This window comes from Delphinapterus leucas, chromosome 19 (assembly GCF_059928025.1).
Source record: "Delphinapterus leucas isolate spDelLeu-1000000601 "Yukka" chromosome 19, BTC_Dleu_Yukka2, whole genome shotgun sequence".
Taxonomy (NCBI): Eukaryota; Metazoa; Chordata; class Mammalia; order Artiodactyla; family Monodontidae; genus Delphinapterus; species Delphinapterus leucas.
The window spans coordinates 28619207-28641120 of record NC_143147.1 but is presented as its reverse complement, the minus strand read 5'-3'; the positions used below and the strand labels follow the sequence as shown (position 1 = coordinate 28641120).

At 76.9% G+C, this 21914-nt stretch overlaps 21 non-coding genes across 21 annotated transcripts; all 21 read right to left on the bottom strand.

The window, feature by feature from the left end:
• Positions 1–702: 702 nt before the first annotated feature.
• On the bottom strand, positions 703–821 carry LOC149745313 (5S ribosomal RNA). Its single transcript, XR_016390670.1, has one exon. It is a non-coding gene; the product is annotated as a 5S ribosomal RNA (ribosomal RNA).
• Positions 822–1755: 934 nt separating this feature from the next.
• Positions 1756–1874, bottom strand: LOC149745312 (5S ribosomal RNA). The gene has a single exon (XR_016390162.1). It is a non-coding gene; the product is annotated as a 5S ribosomal RNA (ribosomal RNA).
• A 934-nt stretch (positions 1875–2808) lies between these two features.
• Positions 2809–2927, bottom strand: LOC149745311 (5S ribosomal RNA). The gene has a single exon (XR_016389931.1). It is a non-coding gene; the product is annotated as a 5S ribosomal RNA (ribosomal RNA).
• A 921-nt stretch (positions 2928–3848) lies between these two features.
• Positions 3849–3967, bottom strand: LOC149745310 (5S ribosomal RNA). Its single transcript, XR_016390669.1, has one exon. It is a non-coding gene; the product is annotated as a 5S ribosomal RNA (ribosomal RNA).
• Positions 3968–4901: 934 nt separating this feature from the next.
• LOC149745309 (5S ribosomal RNA) lies at positions 4902–5020 on the bottom strand. Its single transcript, XR_016390668.1, has one exon. It is a non-coding gene; the product is annotated as a 5S ribosomal RNA (ribosomal RNA).
• A 921-nt stretch (positions 5021–5941) lies between these two features.
• Positions 5942–6060, bottom strand: LOC149745308 (5S ribosomal RNA). Its single transcript, XR_016390667.1, has one exon. It is a non-coding gene; the product is annotated as a 5S ribosomal RNA (ribosomal RNA).
• Positions 6061–6994: 934 nt separating this feature from the next.
• Positions 6995–7113, bottom strand: LOC149745307 (5S ribosomal RNA). The gene has a single exon (XR_016390160.1). It is a non-coding gene; the product is annotated as a 5S ribosomal RNA (ribosomal RNA).
• Positions 7114–8047: 934 nt separating this feature from the next.
• LOC149745306 (5S ribosomal RNA) lies at positions 8048–8166 on the bottom strand. The gene has a single exon (XR_016389930.1). It is a non-coding gene; the product is annotated as a 5S ribosomal RNA (ribosomal RNA).
• A 921-nt stretch (positions 8167–9087) lies between these two features.
• On the bottom strand, positions 9088–9206 carry LOC149745305 (5S ribosomal RNA). Its single transcript, XR_016390666.1, has one exon. It is a non-coding gene; the product is annotated as a 5S ribosomal RNA (ribosomal RNA).
• Positions 9207–10140: 934 nt separating this feature from the next.
• LOC149745304 (5S ribosomal RNA) lies at positions 10141–10259 on the bottom strand. Its single transcript, XR_016390606.1, has one exon. It is a non-coding gene; the product is annotated as a 5S ribosomal RNA (ribosomal RNA).
• A 922-nt stretch (positions 10260–11181) lies between these two features.
• Positions 11182–11300, bottom strand: LOC149745303 (5S ribosomal RNA). Its single transcript, XR_016390665.1, has one exon. It is a non-coding gene; the product is annotated as a 5S ribosomal RNA (ribosomal RNA).
• Positions 11301–12234: 934 nt separating this feature from the next.
• Positions 12235–12353, bottom strand: LOC149745302 (5S ribosomal RNA). The gene has a single exon (XR_016390664.1). It is a non-coding gene; the product is annotated as a 5S ribosomal RNA (ribosomal RNA).
• Positions 12354–13274: 921 nt separating this feature from the next.
• Positions 13275–13393, bottom strand: LOC149745301 (5S ribosomal RNA). The gene has a single exon (XR_016389662.1). It is a non-coding gene; the product is annotated as a 5S ribosomal RNA (ribosomal RNA).
• A 932-nt stretch (positions 13394–14325) lies between these two features.
• Positions 14326–14444, bottom strand: LOC149745300 (5S ribosomal RNA). The gene has a single exon (XR_016389651.1). It is a non-coding gene; the product is annotated as a 5S ribosomal RNA (ribosomal RNA).
• Positions 14445–15377: 933 nt separating this feature from the next.
• Positions 15378–15496, bottom strand: LOC149745299 (5S ribosomal RNA). Its single transcript, XR_016390010.1, has one exon. It is a non-coding gene; the product is annotated as a 5S ribosomal RNA (ribosomal RNA).
• Positions 15497–16430: 934 nt separating this feature from the next.
• Positions 16431–16549, bottom strand: LOC149745298 (5S ribosomal RNA). Its single transcript, XR_016389640.1, has one exon. It is a non-coding gene; the product is annotated as a 5S ribosomal RNA (ribosomal RNA).
• Positions 16550–17482: 933 nt separating this feature from the next.
• On the bottom strand, positions 17483–17601 carry LOC149745297 (5S ribosomal RNA). Its single transcript, XR_016389629.1, has one exon. It is a non-coding gene; the product is annotated as a 5S ribosomal RNA (ribosomal RNA).
• A 933-nt stretch (positions 17602–18534) lies between these two features.
• LOC149745296 (5S ribosomal RNA) lies at positions 18535–18653 on the bottom strand. Its single transcript, XR_016390009.1, has one exon. It is a non-coding gene; the product is annotated as a 5S ribosomal RNA (ribosomal RNA).
• A 934-nt stretch (positions 18654–19587) lies between these two features.
• Positions 19588–19706, bottom strand: LOC149745295 (5S ribosomal RNA). The gene has a single exon (XR_016390663.1). It is a non-coding gene; the product is annotated as a 5S ribosomal RNA (ribosomal RNA).
• A 921-nt stretch (positions 19707–20627) lies between these two features.
• LOC149745294 (5S ribosomal RNA) lies at positions 20628–20746 on the bottom strand. The gene has a single exon (XR_016390662.1). It is a non-coding gene; the product is annotated as a 5S ribosomal RNA (ribosomal RNA).
• A 934-nt stretch (positions 20747–21680) lies between these two features.
• On the bottom strand, positions 21681–21799 carry LOC149745293 (5S ribosomal RNA). Its single transcript, XR_016390159.1, has one exon. It is a non-coding gene; the product is annotated as a 5S ribosomal RNA (ribosomal RNA).
• Positions 21800–21914: the final 115 nt, after the last annotated feature.

Here is a 21914-nt window from a genome sequence, read left to right as displayed (position 1 = left end):
CCCCGCCCAAGATCCGGCCCGTCGCTCACAGGGACGTGGCCCCGGAGGCTTCAGGGCCCGGGGCCCGCGGTCCCTTGGGCATCGCCCCTGCCCGCCGACGCGGCGCTAGGAGCCGCCCAGCCGCAGCCCGGGCCGGCCCTCCTGCCCGACAGCAGCTGGCCCGAAGCCACTGGGAGCCACCATCGTGTCGCCACGGCCCCTCAGCCCCGGCGAGGCCACCCTTGCCCGCACACCACCCGCCGGGCTCAGTAGCCCGCCCCTGGCGGCCGGCAGGCCAGGGGAAGCGGCCCCTGCCCTCGATCCCGCTCCCGCACCCGGCCGCGGCGGTGACACGGCGGGGGGCGGGGCTTTTGCCGGAGGGAGCTGTGGAGGGACACACCCACCGGCACACAGGTGGCGGCCCCGGGGCGGGGCGCCGGTGGGGGCGGCCAGGTGCAGGTCGAGGGGCTCGCTGGCCGAAGGGAAGGCAACCGGGCCCGCGGCGGAGCCTGGGTCCGGGCCAGGCACCCCGGGGCGTCTGGGGTGCGGCTGCCTTCCAGGGCCGCCTTCTGGCCGGGCCGGCGGGGAGCGCCCCCTCCGGCGCGCGCGCCGTGGTGGGAGGGGCCTGAGGAGGCGGGGCCTGCAGCGGGGCCCCGGCGCGGGCGGAGCCGGCGGCCACCGCCCGCGGGCGAGTTAAAGGAGAAGGCGGAGCGGGAGGCAAAAAGCCTACAGCACCCGGTATTCCCAGGCGGTCTCCCATCCAAGTACTAACCAGGCCCGACCCTGCTTAGCTTCCGAGATCAGACGAGATCGGGCGCGTTCAGGGTGGTATGGCCGTAGACGGGGGCGGGGACGGCGGGCTGCCTCTTGAGGCCCACTTTCGCTGGCGCTTGCGCCTCACCGCCAGCCTGGCGGTCAGCCCGCCCCGGCAGGACCACGTCGCCCGCCCAGGCAGGGGGAACGGAGGTCTCGGGTACCGGGCGGTGGCGGAGGCGGAGGGTTTGGCCACCCCCTCCCAGCCGAGGGCGGGCGTGACCCAGCGAACCCTTCCGCGCTTGGCGCCCCGCCCAAGATCCGGGCCGTCGCTCACATGGACGTGGCCCCGGAGGCTTCAGGGCCCGGAGCCCGCGGTCCCTTGGGCATCGCACCTGCCCGCCCACGCGGCGCTAGGCGCCGCCCAGCCGCAGCCCGGGCCGGCCCTCCTGCCCGACAGCAGCTGGCCCGAAGCCACTGGGAGCCACCATCGTGTCGCCACGGCCCCTCAGCCCCGGCGAGGCCACCCTTGCCCGCACACCACCCGCCGAGATCAGGAGCCCGCCCCTGGCGGCCGGCAGGCCCGGGGAAGCGGCCCCTGCCCTCGATCCCGCTCCCGCACCCGGCAGCGGCGGCGACACGGCGGGGGGCGGGGCTTTTGCCGGAGGGAGCTGTGGAGGGACACACCCACCGGCACACAGGTGGCGGCCCCGTGGCGGGGCGCCGGTGGGGGCGGCCAGGTGCAGGTCGACGGGCTCGCTGGCCGAAGGGACGGCAACCGGGCCCGCGGCGGAGCCTGGGTCCGGGCCAGGCACCCCGGGGGCGTCTGGGGTGCGGCTGCCTTCCAGGGCCGCCTTCTGGCCGCCAGGCGGGCCGGGCCGGCGGGGAGCGCACCCTCCGGCGCGCGCGCCGTGGTGGGAGGGGCCTGAGGAGGCGGGGCCTGCAGCGGGGCCCCGGCGCGGGCGGAGCCGGCGGCCACCGCCCGCGGGCGAGTTAAAGGAGAAGGCGGAGCGGGAGGCAAAAAGCCTACAACACCCGGTATTCCCAGGCGGTCTCCCATCCAAGTACTAACCAGGCCCGACCCTGCTTAGCTTCCGAGATCAGACGAGATCGGGCGCGTTCAGGGTAGTATGGCCGTAGACGGGGGCGGGGACGGCGGGCTGCCTCTTGAGGCCCACTTTCGCTGGCGCTTGCGCCTCACCGCCAGCCTGGCGGTCAGCCCGCCCCAGCAGGACCCCGTCGCCCGCCCAGGCAGGGGGAACGGATGTCTCGGGTACCGGGCGGTGGCGGAGGCGGAGGGTTTGGCCACCCCCTCCCAGCCGAGGGCGGGCGTGACCCAGCGAACCCTTCGGCGCTTGGCGCCCCGCCCAAGATCCGGCCCGTCGCTCACAGGGACGTGGCCCCGGAGGCTTCAGGGCCCGGGGCCCGCGGTGCCTTGGGCATCGCCCCTGCCCGCCCACGCGGCGCTAGGCGCCGCCCAGCCGCAGCCCGGGCCGGCCCTCCTGCCCGACAGCAGCTGGCCCGAAGCCACTGGGAGCCACCATCGTGTCGCCATGGCCCCTCAGCCCCGGCGAGGCCACCCTTGCCCGCACACCACCCGCCGAGCTCAGGAGCCCGACCCTGGCGGCCGGCAGGCCCGGGGAAGCGGCCCCTGCCCTCGATCCCGCTCCCGCACCCGGCAGCGGCGGCGACACGGCGGGGGGCGGGGCTTTTGCCGGAGGGAGCTGTGGAGGGACACACCCACCGGCACACAGGTGGCGGCCCCGGGGCGGGGCGCCGGTGGGGGCGGCCAGGTGCAGGTCGACGGGCTCGCTGGCCGAAGGGACGGCAACCGGGCCCGCGGCGGAGCCTGGGTCCGGGCCAGGCACCCCGGGGGCGTCTGGGGTGCGGCTGCCTTCCAGGGCCGCCTTCTGGCCGCCTGGCGGGCCGGGCTGGCGGGGAGCGCCCCCTCCGGCGCGCGCGCCGTGGTGGGAGGGGCCTGAGGAGGCGGGGCCTGCAGCGGGGCCCCGGCGCGGGCGGAGCCGGCGTCCACCGCCCGCGGGCGATTTAAAGGAGAAGGCGGAGCGGGAGGCAAAAATCCTACAGCACCCGGTATTCCCAGGCGGTCTCCCATCCAAGTACTAACCAGGCCCGACCCTGCTTAGCTTCCGAGATCAGACGAGATCGGGCGCGTTCAGGGTGGTATGGCCGTAGACGGGGGCGGGGACGGCGGGCTGCCTCTTGAGGCCCACTTTCGCTGGCGCTTGCGCCTCACCGCCAGCCTGGCGGTCAGCCCGCCCCGGCAGGACCCCGTCGCCCGCCCAGGCAGGGGGAACGGAGGTCTCGGGTACCGGGCGGTGGCGGAGGCGGAGGGTTTGGCCACCCCCTCCCAGCCGAGGGCGGGCGTGACCCAGCGAACCCTTCGGCGCTAGGCGCCCCACCCAAGATCCGGCCCGTCGCTCACAGGGACGTGGCCCCGGAGGCTTCAGGGCCCGGGGCCCGCGGTCCCTTGGGCATCGCCCCTGCCCGCCCACGCGGCGCTAGGCGCCGCCCAGCCGCAGCCCGGGCCGGCCCTCCTGCCCGACAGCAGCTGGCACGAAGCCACTGGGAGCCACCATCGTGTCGCCACGGCCCCTCAGCCCCGGCGAGGCCACCCTTGCCCGCACACCACCCGCCGAGCTCAGGAGCCCGCCCCTGGCGGCCGGCAGGCCCGGGGAAGCGGCCCCTGCCCTCGATCCCGCTCCCGCACCCGGCAGCGGCGGCGACACGGCGGGGGGCGGGGCTTTTGCCGGAGGGAGCTGTGGAGGGACACACCCACCGGCACACAGGTGGCGGCCCCGGGGGGGGCGCCGGTGGGGGCGGCCAGGTGCAGGTCGACGGGCTCGCTGGCCGAAGGGACGGCAACCGGGCCCGCGGCGGAGCCTGGGTCCGGGCCAGGCACCCCGGGGGCGTCTGGGGTGCGGCTGCCTTCCAGGGCCGCCTTCTGGCCGGGCCGGCGGGGATCGCCCCCTCCGGCGCGCGCGCCGTGGTGGGAGGGGCCTGAGGAGGCGGGGCCTGCAGCGGGGCCCCGGCGCGGGCGGAGCCGGCGGCCACCGCCCGCGGGCGAGTTAAAGGAGAAGGCGGAGCGGGAGGCAAAAAGCCTACAGCACCCGGTATTCCCAGGCGGTCTCCCATCCAAGTACTAACCAGGCCCGACCCTGCTTAGCTTCCGAGATCAGACGAGATCGGGCGCGTTCAGGGTGGTATGGCCGTAGACGGGGGCGGGGACGGCGGGCTGCCTCTTGAGGCCCACTTTCGCTGGCGCTTGCGCCTCACCGCCAGCCTGGCGGTCAGCCCGCCCCGGCAGGACCACGTCGCCCGCCCAGGCAGGGGGAACGGAGGTCTCGGGTACCGGGCGGTGGCGGAGGCGGAGGGTTTGGCCACCCCCTCCCAGCCGAGGGCGGGCGTGACCCAGCGAACCCTTCCGCGCTTGGCGCCCCGCCCAAGATCCGGCCCGTCGCTCACAGGGACGTGGCCCCGGAGGCTTCAGGGCCCGGGGCCCGCGGTCCCTTGGGCATCGCCCCTGCCCGCCCACGCGGCGCTAGGCGCCGCCCAGCCGCAGCCCGGGCCGGCCCTCCTGCCCGACAGCAGCTGGCCCGAAGCCACTGGGAGCCACCATCGTGTCGCCACGGCCCCTCAGCCCCGGCGAGGCCACCCTTGCCCGCACACCACCCGCCGAGCTCAGGAGCCCGCCCCTGGCGGCCGGCAGGCCCGGGGAAGCGGCCCCTGCCCTCGATCCCGCTCCCGCACCCGGCCGCGGCGGCGACACGGCGGGGGGCGGGGCTTTTGCCGGAGGGAGCTGTGGAGGGACACACCCACCGGCACACAGGTGGCGGCCCCGGGGCGGGGCGCCGGTGGGGGCGGCCAGGTGCAGGTCGACGGGCTCGCTGGCCGAAGGGACGGCAACCGGGCCCGCGGCGGAGCCTGGGTCCGGGCCAGGCACCCCGGGGGCGTCTGGGGTGCGGCTGCCTTCCAGGGCCGCCTTCTGGCCGCCTGGCGGGCCGGGCCGGCGGGGAGCGCCCCCTACGGCGCGCGCGCCGTGGTGGGAGGGGCCTGAGGAGGCGGGGCCTGCAGCGGGGCCCCGGCGCGGGCGGAGCCGGCGGCCACCGCCCGCGGGCGAGTTAAAGGAGAAGGCGGAGCAGGAGGCAAAAAGCCTACAGCACCCGGTATTCCCAGGCGGTCTCCCATCCAAGTACTAACCAGGCCCGACCCTGCTTAGCTTCCGAGATCAGACGAGATCGGGCGCGTTCAGGGTGGTATGGCCGTAGACGGGGGCGGGGACGGCGGGCTGCCTCCTGAGGCCCACTTTCGCTGTCGCTTGCGCCTCACCGCCAGCCTGGCGGTCAGCCCGCCCCGGCAGGAACCCGTCGCCCGCCCAGGCAGGGGGAACGGAGGTCTCGGGTACCGGGCGGTGGCGGAGGCGGAGGGCTTGGCCACACCCTCCCAGACGAGGGCGGGCGTGACCCAGCGAACCCTTCGGCGCTTGGCGCCCCGCCCAAGATCCGGCCCGTCGCTCACAGGGACGTGGCCCCGGAGGCTTCAGGGCCCGGGGCCCGCGGTCCCTTGGGCATCGCCCCTGCCCGCCGACGCGGCGCTAGGAGCCGCCCAGCCGCAGCCCGGTCCGGCCCTCCTGCCCGACAGCAGCTGGCCCGAAGCCACTGGGAGCCACCATCGTGTCGCCACGGCCCCTCAGCCCCGGCGAGGCCACCCTTGCCCGCACACCACCCGCCGGGCTCAGTAGCCCGCCCCTGGCGGCCGGCAGGCCAGGGGAAGCGGCCCCTGCCCTCGATCCCGCTCCCGCACCCGGCCGCGGCGGTGACACGGCGGGGGGCGGGGCTTTTGCCGGAGGGAGCTGTGGAGGGACACACCCACCGGCACACAGGTGGCGGCCCCGGGGCGGGGCGCCGGTGGGGGCGGCCAGGTGCAGGTCGAGGGGCTCGCTGGCCGAAGGGAAGGCAACCGGGCCCGCGGCGGAGCCTGGGTCCGGGCCAGGCACCCCGGGGCGTCTGGGGTGCGGCTGCCTTCCAGGGCCGCCTTCTGGCCGGGCCGGCGGGGAGCGCCCCCTCCGGCGCGCGCGCCGTGGTGGGAGGGGCCTGAGGAGGCGGGGCCTGCAGCGGGGCCCCGGCGCGGGCGGAGCCGGCGGCCACCGCCCGCGGGCGAGTTAAAGGAGAAGGCGGAGCGGGAGGCAAAAAGCCTACAGCACCCGGTATTCCCAGGCGGTCTCCCATCCAAGTACTAACCAGGCCCGACCCTGCTTAGCTTCCGAGATCAGACGAGATCGGGCGCGTTCAGGGTGGTATGGCCGTAGACGGGGGCGGGGACGGCGGGCTGCCTCTTGAGGCCCACTTTCGCTGGCGCTTGCGCCTCACCGCCAGCCTGGCGGTCAGCCCGCCCCGGCAGGACCACGTCGCCCGCCCAGGCAGGGGGAACGGAGGTCTCGGGTACCGGGCGGTGGCGGAGGCGGAGGGTTTGGCCACCCCCTCCCAGCCGAGGGCGGGCGTGACCCAGCGAACCCTTCCGCGCTTGGCGCCCCGCCCAAGATCCGGCCCGTCGCTCACATGGACGTGGCCCCGGAGGCTTCAGGGCCCGGAGCCCGCGGTCCCTTGGGCATCGCACCTGCCCGCCCACGCGGCGCTAGGCGCCGCCCAGCCGCAGCCCGGGCCGGCCCTCCTGCCCGACAGCAGCTGGCCCGAAGCCACTGGGAGCCACCATCGTGTCGCCACGGCCCCTCAGCCCCGGCGAGGCCACCCTTGCCCGCACACCACCCGCCGAGATCAGGAGCCCGCCCCTGGCGGCCGGCAGGCCCGGGGAAGCGGCCCCTGCCCTCGATCCCGCTCCCGCACCCGGCAGCGGCGGCGACACGGCGGGGGGCGGGGCTTTTGCCGGAGGGAGCTGTGGAGGGACACACCCACCGGCACACAGGTGGCGGCCCCGTGGCGGGGCGCCGGTGGGGGCGGCCAGGTGCAGGTCGACGGGCTCGCTGGCCGAAGGGACGGCAACCGGGCCCGCGGCGGAGCCTGGGTCCGGGCCAGGCACCCCGGGGGCGTCTGGGGTGCGGCTGCCTTCCAGGGCCGCCTTCTGGCCGCCAGGCGGGCCGGGCCGGCGGGGAGCGCACCCTCCGGCGCGCGCGCCGTGGTGGGAGGGGCCTGAGGAGGCGGGGCCTGCAGCGGGGCCCCGGCGCGGGCGGAGCCGGCGGCCACCGCCCGCGGGCGAGTTAAAGGAGAAGGCGGAGCGGGAGGCAAAAAGCCTACAACACCCGGTATTCCCAGGCGGTCTCCCATCCAAGTACTAACCAGGCCCGACCCTGCTTAGCTTCCGAGATCAGACGAGATCGGGCGCGTTCAGGGTAGTATGGCCGTAGACGGGGGCGGGGACGGCGGCCTGCCTCTTGAGGCCCACTTTCGCTGGCGCTTGCGCCTCACCGCCAGCCTGGCGGTCAGCCCGCCCCAGCAGGACCCCGTCGCCCGCCCAGGCAGGGGGAACGGATGTCTCGGGTACCGGGCGGTGGCGGAGGCGGAGGGTTTGGCCACCCCCTCCCAGCCGAGGGCGGGCGTGACCCAGCGAACCCTTCGGCGCTTGGCGCCCCGCCCAAGATCCGGCCCGTCGCTCACAGGGACGTGGCCCCGGAGGCTTCAGGGCCCGGGGCCCGCGGTGCCTTGGGCATCGCCCCTGCCCGCCCACGCGGCGCTAGGCGCCGCCCAGCCGCAGCCCGGGCCGGCCCTCCTGCCCGACAGCAGCTGGCCCGAAGCCACTGGGAGCCACCATCGTGTCGCCATGGCCCCTCAGCCCCGGCGAGGCCACCCTTGCCCGCACACCACCCGCCGAGCTCAGGAGCCCGCCCCTGGCGGCCGGCAGGCCCGGGGAAGCGGCCCCTGCCCTCGATCCCGCTCCCGCACCCGGCAGCGGCGGCGACACGGCGGGGGGCGGGGCTTTTGCCGGAGGGAGCTGTGGAGGGACACACCCACCGGCACACAGGTGGCGGCCCCGGGGCGGGGCGCCGGTGGGGGCGGCCAGGTGCAGGTCGACGGGCTCGCTGGCCGAAGGGACGGCAACCGGGCCCGCGGCGGAGCCTGGGTCCGGGCCAGGCACCCCGGGGGCGTCTGGGGTGCGGCTGCCTTCCAGGGCCGCCTTCTGGCCGCCTGGCGGGCCGGGCTGGCGGGGAGCGCCCCCTCCGGCGCGCGCGCCGTGGTGGGAGGGGCCTGAGGAGGCGGGGCCTGCAGCGGGGCCCCGGCGCGGGCGGAGCCGGCGTCCACCGCCCGCGGGCGATTTAAAGGAGAAGGCGGAGCGGGAGGCAAAAATCCTACAGCACCCGGTATTCCCAGGCGGTCTCCCATCCAAGTACTAACCAGGCCCGACCCTGCTTAGCTTCCGAGATCAGACGAGATCGGGCGCGTTCAGGGTGGTATGGCCGTAGACGGGGGCGGGGACGGCGGGCTGCCTCTTGAGGCCCACTTTCGCTGGCGCTTGCGCCTCACCGCCAGCCTGGCGGTCAGCCCGCCCCGGCAGGACCCCGTCGCCCGCCCAGGCAGGGGGAACGGAGGTCTCGGGTACCGGGCGGTGGCGGAGGCGGAGGGTTTGGCCACCCCCTCCCAGCCGAGGGCGGGCGTGACCCAGCGAACCCTTCGGCGCTAGGCGCCCCGCCCAAGATCCGGCCCGTCGCTCACAGGGACGTGGCCCCGGAGGCTTCAGGGCCCGGGGCCCGCGGTCCCTTGGGCATCGCCCCTGCCCGCCCACGCGGCGCTAGGCGCCGCCCAGCCGCAGCCCGGGCCGGCCCTCCTGCCCGACAGCAGCTGGCACGAAGCCACTGGGAGCCACCATCGTGTCGCCACGGCCCCTCAGCCCCGGCGAGGCCACCCTTGCCCGCACACCACCCGCCGAGCTCAGGAGCCCGCCCCTGGCGGCCGGCAGGCCCGGGGAAGCGGCCCCTGCCCTCGATCCCGCTCCCGCACCCGGCAGCGGCGGCGACACGGCGGGGGGCGGGGCTTTTGCCGGAGGGAGCTGTGGAGGGACACACCCACCGGCACACAGGTGGCGGCCCCGGGGGGGGCGCCGGTGGGGGCGGCCAGGTGCAGGTCGACGGGCTCGCTGGCCGAAGGGACGGCAACCGGGCCCGCGGCGGAGCCTGGGTCCGGGCCAGGCACCCCGGGGGCGTCTGGGGTGCGGCTGCCTTCCAGGGCCGCCTTCTGGCCGGGCCGGCGGGGATCGCCCCCTCCGGCGCGCGCGCCGTGGTGGGAGGGGCCTGAGGAGGCGGGGCCTGCAGCGGGGCCCCGGCGCGGGCGGAGCCGGCGGCCACCGCCCGCGGGCGAGTTAAAGGAGAAGGCGGAGCGGGAGGCAAAAAGCCTACAGCACCCGGTATTCCCAGGCGGTCTCCCATCCAAGTACTAACCAGGCCCGACCCTGCTTAGCTTCCGAGATCAGACGAGATCGGGCGCGTTCAGGGTGGTATGGCCGTAGACGGGGGCGGGGACGGCGGGCTGCCTCTTGAGGCCCACTTTCGCTGGCGCTTGCGCCTCACCGCCAGCCTGGCGGTCAGCCCGCCCCGGCAGGACCACGTCGCCCGCCCAGGCAGGGGGAACGGAGGTCTCGGGTACCGGGCGGTGGCGGAGGCGGAGGGTTTGGCCACCCCCTCCCAGCCGAGGGCGGGCGTGACCCAGCGAACCCTTCCGCGCTTGGCGCCCCGCCCAAGATCCGGCCCGTCGCTCACAGGGACGTGGCCCCGGAGGCTTCAGGGCCCGGGGCCCGCGGTCCCTTGGGCATCGCCCCTGCCCGCCCACGCGGCGCTAGGCGCCGCCCAGCCGCAGCCCGGGCCGGCCCTCCTGCCCGACAGCAGCTGGCCCGAAGCCACTGGGAGCCACCATCGTGTCGCCACGGCCCCTCAGCCCCGGCGAGGCCACCCTTGCCCGCACACCACCCGCCGAGCTCAGGAGCCCGCCCCTGGCGGCCGGCAGGCCCGGGGAAGCGGCCCCTGCCCTCGATCCCGCTCCCGCACCCGGCCGCGGCGGCGACACGGCGGGGGGCGGGGCTTTTGCCGGAGGGAGCTGTGGAGGGACACACCCACCGGCACACAGGTGGCGGCCCCGGGGCGGGGCGCCGGTGGGGGCGGCCAGGTGCAGGTCGACGGGCTCGCTGGCCGAAGGGACGGCAACCGGGCCCGCGGCGGAGCCTGGGTCCGGGCCAGGCACCCCGGGGGCGTCTGGGGTGCGGCTGCCTTCCAGGGCCGCCTTCTGGCCGCCTGGCGGGCCGGGCCGGCGGGGAGCGCCCCCTACGGCGCGCGCGCCGTGGTGGGAGGGGCCTGAGGAGGCGGGGCCTGCAGCGGGGCCCCGGCGCGGGCGGAGCCGGCGGCCACCGCCCGCGGGCGAGTTAAAGGAGAAGGCGGAGCAGGAGGCAAAAAGCCTACAGCACCCGGTATTCCCAGGTGGTCTCCCATCCAAGTACTAACCAGGCCCGACCCTGCTTAGCTTCCGAGATCAGACGAGATCGGGCGCGTTCAGGGTGGTATGGCCGTAGACGGGGGCGGGGACGGCGGGCTGCCTCCTGAGGCCCACTTTCGCTGTCGCTTGCGCCTCACCGCCAGCCTGGCGGTCAGCCCGCCCCGGCAGGAACCCGTCGCCCGCCCAGGCAGGGGGAACGGAGGTCTCGGGTACCGGGCGGTGGCGGAGGCGGAGGGTTTGGCCACCCCCTCCCAGCCGAGGGCGGGCGTGACCCAGCGAACCCTTCGGCGCTTGGCGCCCCGCCCAAGATCCGGCCCGTCGCTCACAGGGACGTGGCCCCGGAGGCTTCAGGGCCCGGGGCCCGCGGTCCCTTGGGCATCGCCCCTGTCCACCCACGCGGCGCTAGGCGCCGCCCGGCCGCAGCCCGGGCCGGCCCTCCTGCCCGACAGCAGCTGGCCCGAAGCCACTGGGAGCCACCATCGTGTCGCCACGGCCCCTCAGCCCCGGCGAGGCCACCCTTGCCCGCACACCACCCGCCGAGCTCAGGAGCCCGCCCCTGGCGGCTGGCAGGCCCGGGGAAGCGGCCCCTGCCCTCGATCCCGCTCCCGCACCCGGCCGCGGCGGCGACACGGCGGGGGGCGGGGCTTTTGCCGGAGGGAGCTGTGGAGGGACACACCCACCGGCACACAGGTGGCGGCCCCGGGGCGGGGCGCCGGTGGGGGCGGCCATGTGCAGGTCGAGGGGCTCGCTGGCCGAAGGGACGGCAACCGGGCCCGCGGCGGAGCCTGGGTCCGGGCCAGGCACCCCGGGGGCGTCTGGGGTGCGGCTGCCTTCCAGGGCCGCCTTCTGGCCGGGCCGGCGGGGATCGCCCCCTCCGGCGCGCGCGCCGTGGTGGGAGGGGCCTGAGGAGGCGGGGCCTGCAGCGGGGCCCCGGCGCGGGCGGAGCCGGCGGCCACCGCCCGCGGGCGAGTTAAAGGAGAAGGCGGAGCGGGAGGCAAAAAGCCTACAGCACCCGGTATTCCCAGGCGGTCTCCCATCCAAGTACTAACCAGGCCCGACCCTGCTTAGCTTCCGAGATCAGACGAGATCGGGCGCGTTCAGGGTGGTATGGCCGTAGACGGGGGCGGGGACGGCGGGCTGCCTCTTGAGGCCCACTTTCGCTGGCGCTTGCGCCTCACCGCCAGCCTGGCGGTCAGCCCGCCCCGGCAGGACCACGTCGCCCGCCCAGGCAGGGGGAACGGAGGTCTCGGGTACCGGGCGGTGGCGGAGGCGGAGGGTTTGGCCACCCCCTCCCAGCCGAGGGCGGGCGTGACCCAGCGAACCCTTCCGCGCTTGGCGCCCCGCCCAAGATCCGGCCCGTCGCTCACAGGGACGTGGCCCCGGAGGCTTCAGGGCCCGGGGCCCGCGGTCCCTTGGGCATCGACCCTGCCCGCCCACGCGGCGCTAGGCGCCGCCCAGCCGCAGCCCGGGCCGGCCCTCCTGCCCGACAGCAGCTGGCCCGAAGCCACTGGGAGCCACCATCGTGTCGCCACGGCCCCTCAGCCCCGGCGAGGCCACCCTTGCCCGCACACCACCCGCCGAGCTCAGGAGCCCGCCCCTGGCGGCCGGCAGGCCCGGGGAAGCGGCCCCTGCCCTCGATCCCGCTCCCGCACCCGGCCGCGGCGGCGACACGGCGGGGGGCGGGGCTTTTGCCGGAGGGAGCTGTGGAGGGACACACCCACCGGCACACAGGTGGCGGCCCCGGGGCGGGGCGCCGGTGGGGGCGGCCAGGTGCAGGTCGAGGGGCTCGCTGGCCGAAGGGACGGCAACCGGGCCCGCGGCGGAGCCTGGGTCCGGGCCAGGCACCCCGGGGGCGTCTGGGGTGCGGCTGCCTTCCAGGGCCGCCTTCTGGCCGCCTGGCGGGCCGGGCCGGCGGGGAGCGCCCCCTCCGGCGCGCGCGCCGTGGTGGGAGGGGCCTGAGGAGGCGGGGCCTGCAGCGGGGCCCCGGCGCGGGCGGAGCCGGCGGCCACCGCCCGCGGGCGAGTTAAAGGAGAAGGCGGAGCAGGAGGCAAAAAGCCTACAGCACCCGGTATTCCCAGGCGGTCTCCCATCCAAGTACTAACCAGGCCCGACCCTGCTTAGCTTCCGAGATCAGACGAGATCGGGCGCGTTCAGGGTGGTATGGCCGTAGACGGGGGCGGGGACGGCGGGCTGCCTCCTGAGGCCCACTTTCGCTGTCGCTTGCGCCTCACCGCCAGCCTGGCGGTCAGCCCGCCCCGGCAGGAACCCGTCGCCCGCCCAGGCAGGGGGAACGGAGGTCTCGGGTACCGGGCGGTGGCGGAGGCGGAGGGTTTGGCCACCCCCTCCCAGCCGAGGGCGGGCGTGACCCAGCGAACCCTTCGGCGCTTGGCGCCCCGCCCAAGATCCGGCCCGTCGCTCACAGGGACGTGGCCGCGGAGGCTTCAGGGCCCGGGGCCCGCGGTCCCTTGGGCATCGCCCCTGCCCGCCGACGCGGCGCTAGGAGCCGCCCAGCCGCAGCCCGGGCCGGCCCTCCTGCCCGACAGCAGCTGGCCCGAAGCCACTGGGAGCCACCATCGTGTCGCCACGGCCCCTCAGCCCCGGCGAGGCCACCCTTGCCCGCACACCACACGCCGGGCTCAGTAGCCCGCCCCTGGCGGCCGGCAGGCCAGGGGAAGCGGCCCCTGCCCTCGATCCCGCTCCCGCACCCGGCCGCGGCGGTGACACGGCGGGGGGCGGGGCTTTTGCCGGAGGGAGCTGTGGAGGGACACACCCACCGGCACACAGGTGGCGGCCCCGGGGCGGGGCGCCGGTGGGGGCGGCCAGGTGCAGGTCGAGGGGCTCGCTGGCCAAAGGGACGGCAACCGGGCCCGCGGCGGAGCCTGGGTCCGGGCCAGGCACCCCGGGGCGTCTGGGGTGCGGCTGCCTTCCAGGGCCGCCTTCTGGCCGGGCCGGCGGGGAGCGCCCCCTCCGGCGCGCGCGCCGTGGTGGGAGGGGCCTGAGGAGGCGGGGCCTGCAGCGGGGCCCCGGCGCGGGCGGAGCCGGCGGCCACCGCCCGCGGGCGAGTTAAAGGAGAAGGCGGAGCGGGAGGCAAAAAGCCTACAGCACCCGGTATTCCCAGGCGGTCTCCCATCCAAGTACTAACCAGGCCCGACCCTGCTTAGCTTCCGAGATCAGACGAGATCGGGCGCGTCCAGGGTGGTATGGCCGTAGACGGGGGCGGGGACGGCGGGCTGCCTCTTGAGGCCCACTTTCGCTGGCGCTTGCGCCTCACCGCCAGCCTGGAGGTCAGCCCGCCCTGGCAGGACCCCGTCGCCCGCCCAGGCAGGGGGAACGGAGGTCTCGGGTACCGGGCGGTGGCGGAGGCGGAGGTTTGGCCACCCCCTCCCAGCCGAGGGCGGGCGTGACCCAGTGAACTCTTCGGCGCTTGGCGCCCCGCCAAGATCCCGCCGTTCGCTCACAGGGACGTGGCCCCGGAGGCTTCAGTGCCCGGGGCCCGCGGTCCCTTGGGCATCGCCCCTGCCCGCCCACGCGGCGCTAGGCGCCGCCCAGCCGCAGCCCGGGCCGGCCCTCCTGCCCGACAGCAGCTGGCCCGAAGCCACTGGGAGCCACCATCGTGTCGCCACGGCCCCTCAGCCCCGGCGAGGCCACCCTTGCCCGCACACCACCCGCCGAGCTCAGGAGCCCGCCCCTGGCGGCCGGCAGGCCCGGGGAAGCGGCCCCTGCCCTCGATCCCGCTCCCGCACACGGCCGCGGCGGCGACACGGCGGGGGGCGGGGCTTTTGCCGGAGGGAGCTGTGGAGGGACACACCCACCGGCACACAGGTGGCGGCCCCGGGGCGGGGCGCCGGTGGGGGCGGCCAGGTGCAGGTCGAGGGGCTCGCTGGCGGAAGGCACGGCAATCGGGCCCGCGGCGGAGCCTGGGTCCGGGCCAGGCACCCCGGGGGCGTCTGGGGTGCGGCTGCCTTCCAGGGCCGCCTTCTGGCCGCCTGGCGGGCCGGGCTGGCGGGGAGCGCCCCCTCCGGCGCGCGCGCCGTGGTGGGAGGGGCCTGAGGAGGCGGGGCCTGCAGCGGGGCCCCGGCGCGGGCGGAGCCGGCGGCCACCGCCCGCGGGCGAGTTAAAGGAGAAGGCGGAGCGGGAGGCAAAAAGCCTACAGCACCCGGTATTCCCAGGCGGTCTCCCATCCAAGTACTAACCAGGCCCGACCCTGCTTAGCTTCCGAGATCAGACGAGATCGGGCGCGTCCAGGGTGGTATGGCCGTAGACGGGGGCGGGGACGGCGGGCTGCCTCTTGAGGCCCAATTTCGCTGGCGCTTGCGCCTCACCGCCAGCCTGGAGGTCAGCCCGCCCTGGCAGGACCCCGTCGCCCGCCCAGGCAGGGGGAACGGAGGTCTCGGGTACCGGGCGGTGGCGGAGGCGGAGGGTTTGGCCACCCCCTCCCAGCCGAGGGCGGGCGTGACCCAGTGAACTCTTCGGCGCTTGGCGCCCCGCCAAGATCCCGCCCGTCGCTCACAGGGACGTGGCCCCGGAGGCTTCAGTGCCCGGGGCCCGCGGTCCCTTGGGCATCGCCCCTGCCCGCCCACGCGGCGCTAGGCGCCGCCCAGCCGCAGCCCGGGCCGGCCCTCCTGCCCGACAGCAGCTGGCCCGAAGCCACTGGGAGCCACCATCGTGTCGCCACGGCCCCTCAGCCCCGGCGAGGCCACCCTTGCCCGCACACCACCCGCCGAGCTCAGGAGCCCGCCCCTGGCGGCCGGCAGGCCCGGGGAAGCGGCCCCTGCCCTCGATCCCGCTCCCGCACACGGCCGCGGCGGCGACACGGCGGGGGGCGGGGCTTTTGCCGGAGGGAGCTGTGGAGGGACACACCCACCGGCACACAGGTGGCGGCCCCGGGGCGGGGCGCCGGTGGGGGCGGCCAGGTGCAGGTCGAGGGGCTCGCTGGCGGAAGGCACGGCAATCGGGCCCGCGGCGGAGCCTGGGTCCGGGCCAGGCACCCCGGGGGCGTCTGGGGTGCGGCTGCCTTCCAGGGCCGCCTTCTGGCCGCCTGGCGGGCCGGGCTGGCGGGGAGCGCCCCCTCCGGCGCGCGCGCCGTGGTGGGAGGGGCCTGAGGAGGCGGGGCCTGCAGCGGGGCCCCGGCGCGGGCGGAGCCGGCGGCCACCGCCCGCGGGCGAGTTAAAGGAGAAGGCGGAGCGGGAGGCAAAAACCCTACAGCACCCGGTATTCCCAGGCGGTCTCCCATCCAAGTACTAACCAGGCCCGACCCTGCTTAGCTTCCGAGATCAGACGAGATCGGGCGCGTTCAGGGTGGTATGGCCGTAGACGGGGGCGGGGACGGCGGGCTGCCTCTTGAGGCCCACTTTCGCTGGCGCTTGCGCCTCACCGCCAGCCTGGCGGTCAGCCCGCCCCGGCAGGACCCCGTCGCCCGCCCAGGCAGGGGGAACGGAATGCTCGGGTACCGGGCGGTGGCGGAGGCGGAGGGTTTGGCCACCCCCTCCCAGCCGAGGGCGGGCGTGACCCAGCGAACCCTTCGGCGCTTGGCGCCCCGCCCAAGATCCGGCCCGTCGCTCACAGGGACGTGGCCCCGGAGGCTTCAGGGCCCGGGGCCCGCGGTGCCTTGGGCATCGCCCCTGCCCGCCCACGCGGCGCTAGGCGCCGCCCAGCCGCAGCCCGGGCCGGCCCTCCTGCCCGACAGCAGCTGGCCCGAAGCCACTGGGAGCCACCATCGTGTCGCCACGGCCCCTCAGCCCCGGCGAGGCCACCCTTGCACGCACACCACCCGCCGAGCTCAGGAGCCCGCCCCTGGCGGCCGGCAGGCCCGGGGAAGCGGCCCCTGCCCTCGATCCCGCTCCCGCACCCGGCAGCGGCGGCGACACGGCGGGGGGCGGGGCTTTTGCCGGAGGGAGCTGTGGCGGGACACACCCACCGGCACACAGGTGGCGGCCCCGGGGCGGGGCGCCGGTGGGGGCGGCCAGGTGCAGGTCGACGGGCTCGCTGGCCGAAGGGACGGCAACCGGGCCCGCGGCGGAGCCTGGGTCCGGGCCAGGCACCCCGGGGGCGTCTGGGGTGCGGCTGCCTTCCAGGGCCGCCTTCTGGCCGCCTGGCGGGCCGGGCTGGCGGGGAGCGCCCCCTCCGGCGCGCGCGCCGTGGTGGGAGGGGCCTGAGGAGGCGGGGCCTGCAGCGGGGCCCCGGCGCGGGCGGAGCCGGCGGCCACCGCCCGCGGGCGAGTTAAAGGAGAAGGCGGAGCGGGAGGCAAAAAGCCTACAGCACCCGGTATTCCCAGGCGGTCTCCCATCCAAGTACTAACCAGGCCCGACCCTGCTTAGCTTCCGAGATCAGACGAGATCGGGCGCGTCCAGGGTGGTATGGCCGTAGACGGGGGCGGGGACGGCGGGCTGCCTCTTGAGGCCCAATTTCGCTGGCGCTTGCGCCTCACCGCCAGCCTGGCGGTCAGCCCGCCCCGGCAGGACCCCGTCGCCCGCCCAGGCAGGGGGAACGGAGGTCTCGGGTACCGGGCGGTGGCGGAGGCGGAGGGTTTGGCCACCCCCTCCCAGCCGAGGGCGGGCGTGACCCAGCGAACCCTTCGGCGCTTGGCGCCCCGCCCAAGATCCGGCCCGTCGCTCACAGGGACGTGGCCCCGGAGGCTTCAGGGCCCGGGGCCCGCGGTGCCTTGGGCATCGCCCCTGCCCGCCCACGCGGCGCTAGGCGCCGCCCAGCCGCAGCCCGGGCCGGCCCTCCTGCCCGACAGCAGCTGGCCCGAAGCCACTGGGAGCCACCATCGTGTCGCCACGGCCCCTCAGCCCCGGCGAGGCCACCCTTGCACGCACACCACCCGCCGAGCTCAGGAGCCCGCCCCTGGCGGCCGGCAGGCCCGGGGAAGCGGCCCCTGCCCTCGATCCCGCTCCCGCACCCGGCAGCGGCGGCGACACGGCGGGGGGCGGGGCTTTTGCCGGAGGGAGCTGTGGCGGGACACACCCACCGGCACACAGGTGGCGGCCCGGGGCGGGGCGCCGGTGGGGGCGGCCAGGTGCAGGTCGACGGGCTCGCTGGCCGAAGGGACGGCAACCGGGCCCGCGGCGGAGCCTGGGTCCGGGCCAGGCACCCCGGGGGCGTCTGGGGTGCGGCTGCCTTCCAGGGCCGCCTTCTGGCCGCCTGGCGGGCCGGGCTGGCGGGGAGCGCCCCCTCCGGCGCGCGCGCCGTGGTGGGAGGGGCCTGAGGAGGCGGGGCCTGCAGCGGGGCCCCGGCGCGGGCGGAGCCGGCGGCCACCGCCCGCGGGCGAGTTAAAGGAGAAGGCGGAGCGGGAGGCAAAAAGCCTACAGCACCCGGTATTCCCAGGCGGTCTCCCATCCAAGTACTAACCAGGCCCGACCCTGCTTAGCTTCCGAGATCAGACGAGATCGGGCGCGTCCAGGGTGGTATGGCCGTAGACGGGGGCGGGGACGGCGGGCTGCCTCTTGAGGCCCAATTTCGCTGGCGCTTGCGCCTCACCGCCAGCCTGGAGGTCAGCCCGCCCTGGCAGGACCCCGTCGCCCGCCCAGGCAGGGGGAACGGAGGTCTCGGGTACCGGGCGGTGGCGGAGGCGGAGGGTTTGGCCACCCCCTCCCAGCCGAGGGCGGGCGTGACCCAGTGAACTCTTCGGCGCTTGGCGCCCCGCCAAGATCCCGCCCGTCGCTCACAGGGACGTGGCCCCGGAGGCTTCAGTGCCCGGGGCCCGCGGTCCCTTGGGCATCGCCCCTGCCCGCCCACGCGGCGCTAGGCGCCGCCCAGCCGCAGCCCGGGCCGGCCCTCCTGCCCGACAGCAGCTGGCCCGAAGCCACTGGGAGCCACCATCGTGTCGCCACGGCCCCTCAGCCCCGGCGAGGCCACCCTTGCCCGCACACCACCCGCCGAGCTCAGGAGCCCGCCCCTGGCGGCCGGCAGGCCCGGGGAAGCGGCCCCTGCCCTCGATCCCGCTCCCGCACACGGCCGCGGCGGCGACACGGCGGGGGGCGGGGCTTTTGCCGGAGGGAGCTGTGGAGGGACACACCCACCGGCACACAGGTGGCGGCCCCGGGGCGGGGCGCCGGTGGGGGCGGCCAGGTGCAGGTCGAGGGGCTCGCTGGCGGAAGGCACGGCAATCGGGCCCGCGGCGGAGCCTGGGTCCGGGCCAGGCACCCCGGGGGCGTCTGGGGTGCGGCTGCCTTCCAGGGCCGCCTTCTGGCCGCCTGGCGGGCCGGGCTGGCGGGGAGCGCCCCCTCCGGCGCGCGCGCCGTGGTGGGAGGGGCCTGAGGAGGCGGGGCCTGCAGCGGGGCCCCGGCGCGGGCGGAGCCGGCGGCCACCGCCCGCGGGCGAGTTAAAGGAGAAGGCGGAGCGGGAGGCAAAAACCCTACAGCACCCGGTATTCCCAGGCGGTCTCCCATCCAAGTACTAACCAGGCCCGACCCTGCTTAGCTTCCGAGATCAGACGAGATCGGGCGCGTTCAGGGTGGTATGGCCGTAGACGGGGGCGGGGACGGCGGGCTGCCTCTTGAGGCCCACTTTCGCTGGCGCTTGCGCCTCACCGCCAGCCTGGCGGTCAGCCCGCCCCGGCAGGACCCCGTCGCCCGCCCAGGCAGGGGGAACGGAGGTCTCGGGTACCGGGCGGTGGCGGAGGCGGAGGGTTTGGCCACCCCCTCCCAGCCGAGGGCGGGCGTGACCCAGCGAACCCTTCGGCGCTTGGCGCCCCGCCCAAGATCCGGCCCGTCGCTCACAGGGACGTGGCCCCGGAGGCTTCAGGGCCCGGGGCCCGCGGTGCCTTCGGCATCGCCCCTGCCCGCCCACGCGGCGCTAGGCGCCGCCCAGCCGCAGCCCGGGCCGGCCCTCCTGCCCGACAGCAGCTGGCCCGAAGCCACTGGGAGCCACCATCGTGTCGCCACGGCCCCTCAGCCCCGGCGAGGCCACCCTTGCACGCACACCACCCGCCGAGCTCAGGAGCCCGCCCCTGGCGGCCGGCAGGCCCGGGGAAGCGGCCCCTGCCCTCGATCCCGCTCCCGCACCCGGCAGCGGCGGCGACACGGCGGGGGGCGGGGCTTTTGCCGGAGGGAGCTGTGGCGGGACACACCCACCGGCACACAGGTGGCGGCCCCGGGGCGGGGCGCCGGTGGGGGCGGCCAGGTGCAGGTCGACGGGCTCGCTGGCCGAAGGGACGGCAACCGGGCCCGCGGCGGAGCCTGGGTCCGGGCCAGGCACCCCGGGGGCGTCTGGGGTGCGGCTGCCTTCCAGGGCCGCCTTCTGGCCGCCTGGCGGGCCGGGCCGGCGGGGAGCGCCCCCTCCGGCGCGCGCGCCGTGGTGGGAGGGGCCTGAGGAGGCGGGGCCTGCAGCGGGGCCCCGGCGCGGGCGGAGCCGGCGGCCACCGCCCGCGGGCGAGTTAAAGGAGAAGGCGGAGCAGGAGGCAAAAAGCCTACAGCACCCGGTATTCCCAGGCGGTCTCCCATCCAAGTACTAACCAGGCCCGACCCTGCTTAGCTTCCGAGATCAGACGAGATCGGGCGCGTTCAGGGTGGTATGGCCGTAGACGGGGGCGGGGACGGCGGGCTGCCTCCTGAGGCCCACTTTCGCTGTCGCTTGCGCCTCACCGCCAGCCTGGCGGTCAGCCCGCCCCGGCAGGAACCCGTCGCCCGCCCAGGCAGGGGGAACGGAGGTCTCGGGTACCGGGCGGTGGCGGAGGCGGAGGGTTTGGCCACACCCTCCCAGACGAGGGCGGGCGTGACCCAGCGAACCCTTCGGCGCTTGGCGCCCCGCCCAAGATCCGGCCCGTCGCTCACAGGGACGTGGCCCCGGAGGCTTCAGGGCCCGGGGCCCGCGGTCCCTTGGGCATCGCCCCTGCCCGCCGACGCGGCGCTAGGAGCCGCCCAGCCGCAGCCCGGGCCGGCCCTCCTGCCCGACAGCAGCTGGCCCGAAGCCACTGGGAGCCACCATCGTGTCGCCACGGCCCCTCAGCCCCGGCGAGGCCACCCTTGCCCGCACACCACCCGCCGGGCTCAGTAGCCCGCCCCTGGCGGCCGGCAGGCCAGGGGAAGCGGCCCCTGCCCTCGATCCCGCTCCCGCGCCCGGCCGCGGCGGTGACACGGCGGGGGGCGGGGCTTTTGCCGGAGGGAGCTGTGGAGGGACACACCCACCGGCACACAGGTGGCGGCCCCGGGGCGGGGCGCCGGTGGGGGCGGCCAGGTGCAGGTCGAGGGGCTCGCTGGCCGAAGGGAAGGCAACCGGGCCCGCGGCGGAGCCTGGGTCCGGGCCAGGCACCCCGGGGCGTCTGGGGTGCGGCTGCCTTCCAGGGCCGCCTTCTGGCCGGGCCGGCGGGGAGCGCCCCCTCCGGCGCGCGCGCCGTGGTGGGAGGGGCCTGAGGAGGCGGGGCCTGCAGCGGGGCCCCGGCGCGGGCGGAGCCGGCGGCCACCGCCCGCGGGCGAGTTAAAGGAGAAGGCGGAGCGGGAGGCAAAAAGCCTACAGCACCCGGTATTCCCAGGCGGTCTCCCATCCAAGTACTAACCAGGCCCGACCCTGCTTAGCTTCCGAGATCAGACGAGATCGGGCGCGTTCAGGGTGGTATGGCCGTAGACGGGGGCGGGGACGGCGGGCTGCCTCTTGAGGCCCACTTTCGCTGGCGCTTGCGCCTCACCGCCAGCCTGGCGGTCAGCCCGCCCCGGCAGGACCACGTCGCCCGCCCAGGCAGGGGGAACGGAGGTCTCGGGTACCGGGCGGTGGCGGAGGCGGAGGGTTTGGCCACCCCCTCCCAGCCGAGGGCGGGCGTGACCCAGCGAACCCTTCCGCGCTTGGCGCCCCGCCCAAGATCCGGCCCGTCGCTCACATGGACGTGGCCCCGGAGGCTTCAGGGCCCGGAGCCCGCGGTCCCTTGGGCATCGCACCTGCCCGCCCACGCGGCGCTAGGCGCCGCCCAGCCGCAGCCCGGGCCGGCCCTCCTGCCCGACAGCAGCTGGCCCGAAGCCACTGGGAGCCACCATCGTGTCGCCACGGCCCCTCAGCCCCGGCGAGGCCACCCTTGCCCGCACACCACCCGCCGAGATCAGGAGCCCGCCCCTGGCGGCCGGCAGGCCCGGGGAAGCGGCCCCTGCCCTCGATCCCGCTCCCGCACCCGGCAGCGGCGGCGACACGGCGGGGGGCGGGGCTTTTGCCGGAGGGAGCTGTGGAGGGACACACCCACCGGCACACAGGTGGCGGCCCCGTGGCGGGGCGCCGGTGGGGGCGGCCAGGTGCAGGTCGACGGGCTCGCTGGCCGAAGGGACGGCAACCGGGCCCGCGGCGGAGCCTGGGTCCGGGCCAGGCACCCCGGGGGCGTCTGGGGTGCGGCTGCCTTCCAGGGCCGCCTTCTGGCCGCCAGGCGGGCCGGGCCGGCGGGGAGCGCACCCTCCGGCGCGCGCGCCGTGGTGGGAGGGGCCTGAGGAGGCGGGGCCTGCAGCGGGGCCCCGGCGCGGGCGGAGCCGGCGGCCACCGCCCGCGGGCGAGTTAAAGGAGAAGGCGGAGCGGGAGGCAAAAAGCCTACAACACCCGGTATTCCCAGGCGGTCTCCCATCCAAGTACTAACCAGGCCCGACCCTGCTTAGCTTCCGAGATCAGACGAGATCGGGCGCGTTCAGGGTAGTATGGCCGTAGACGGGGGCGGGGACGGCGGGCTGCCTCTTGAGGCCCACTTTCGCTGGCGCTTGCGCCTCACCGCCAGCCTGGCGGTCAGCCCGCCCCAGCAGGACCCCGTCGCCCGCCCAGGCAGGG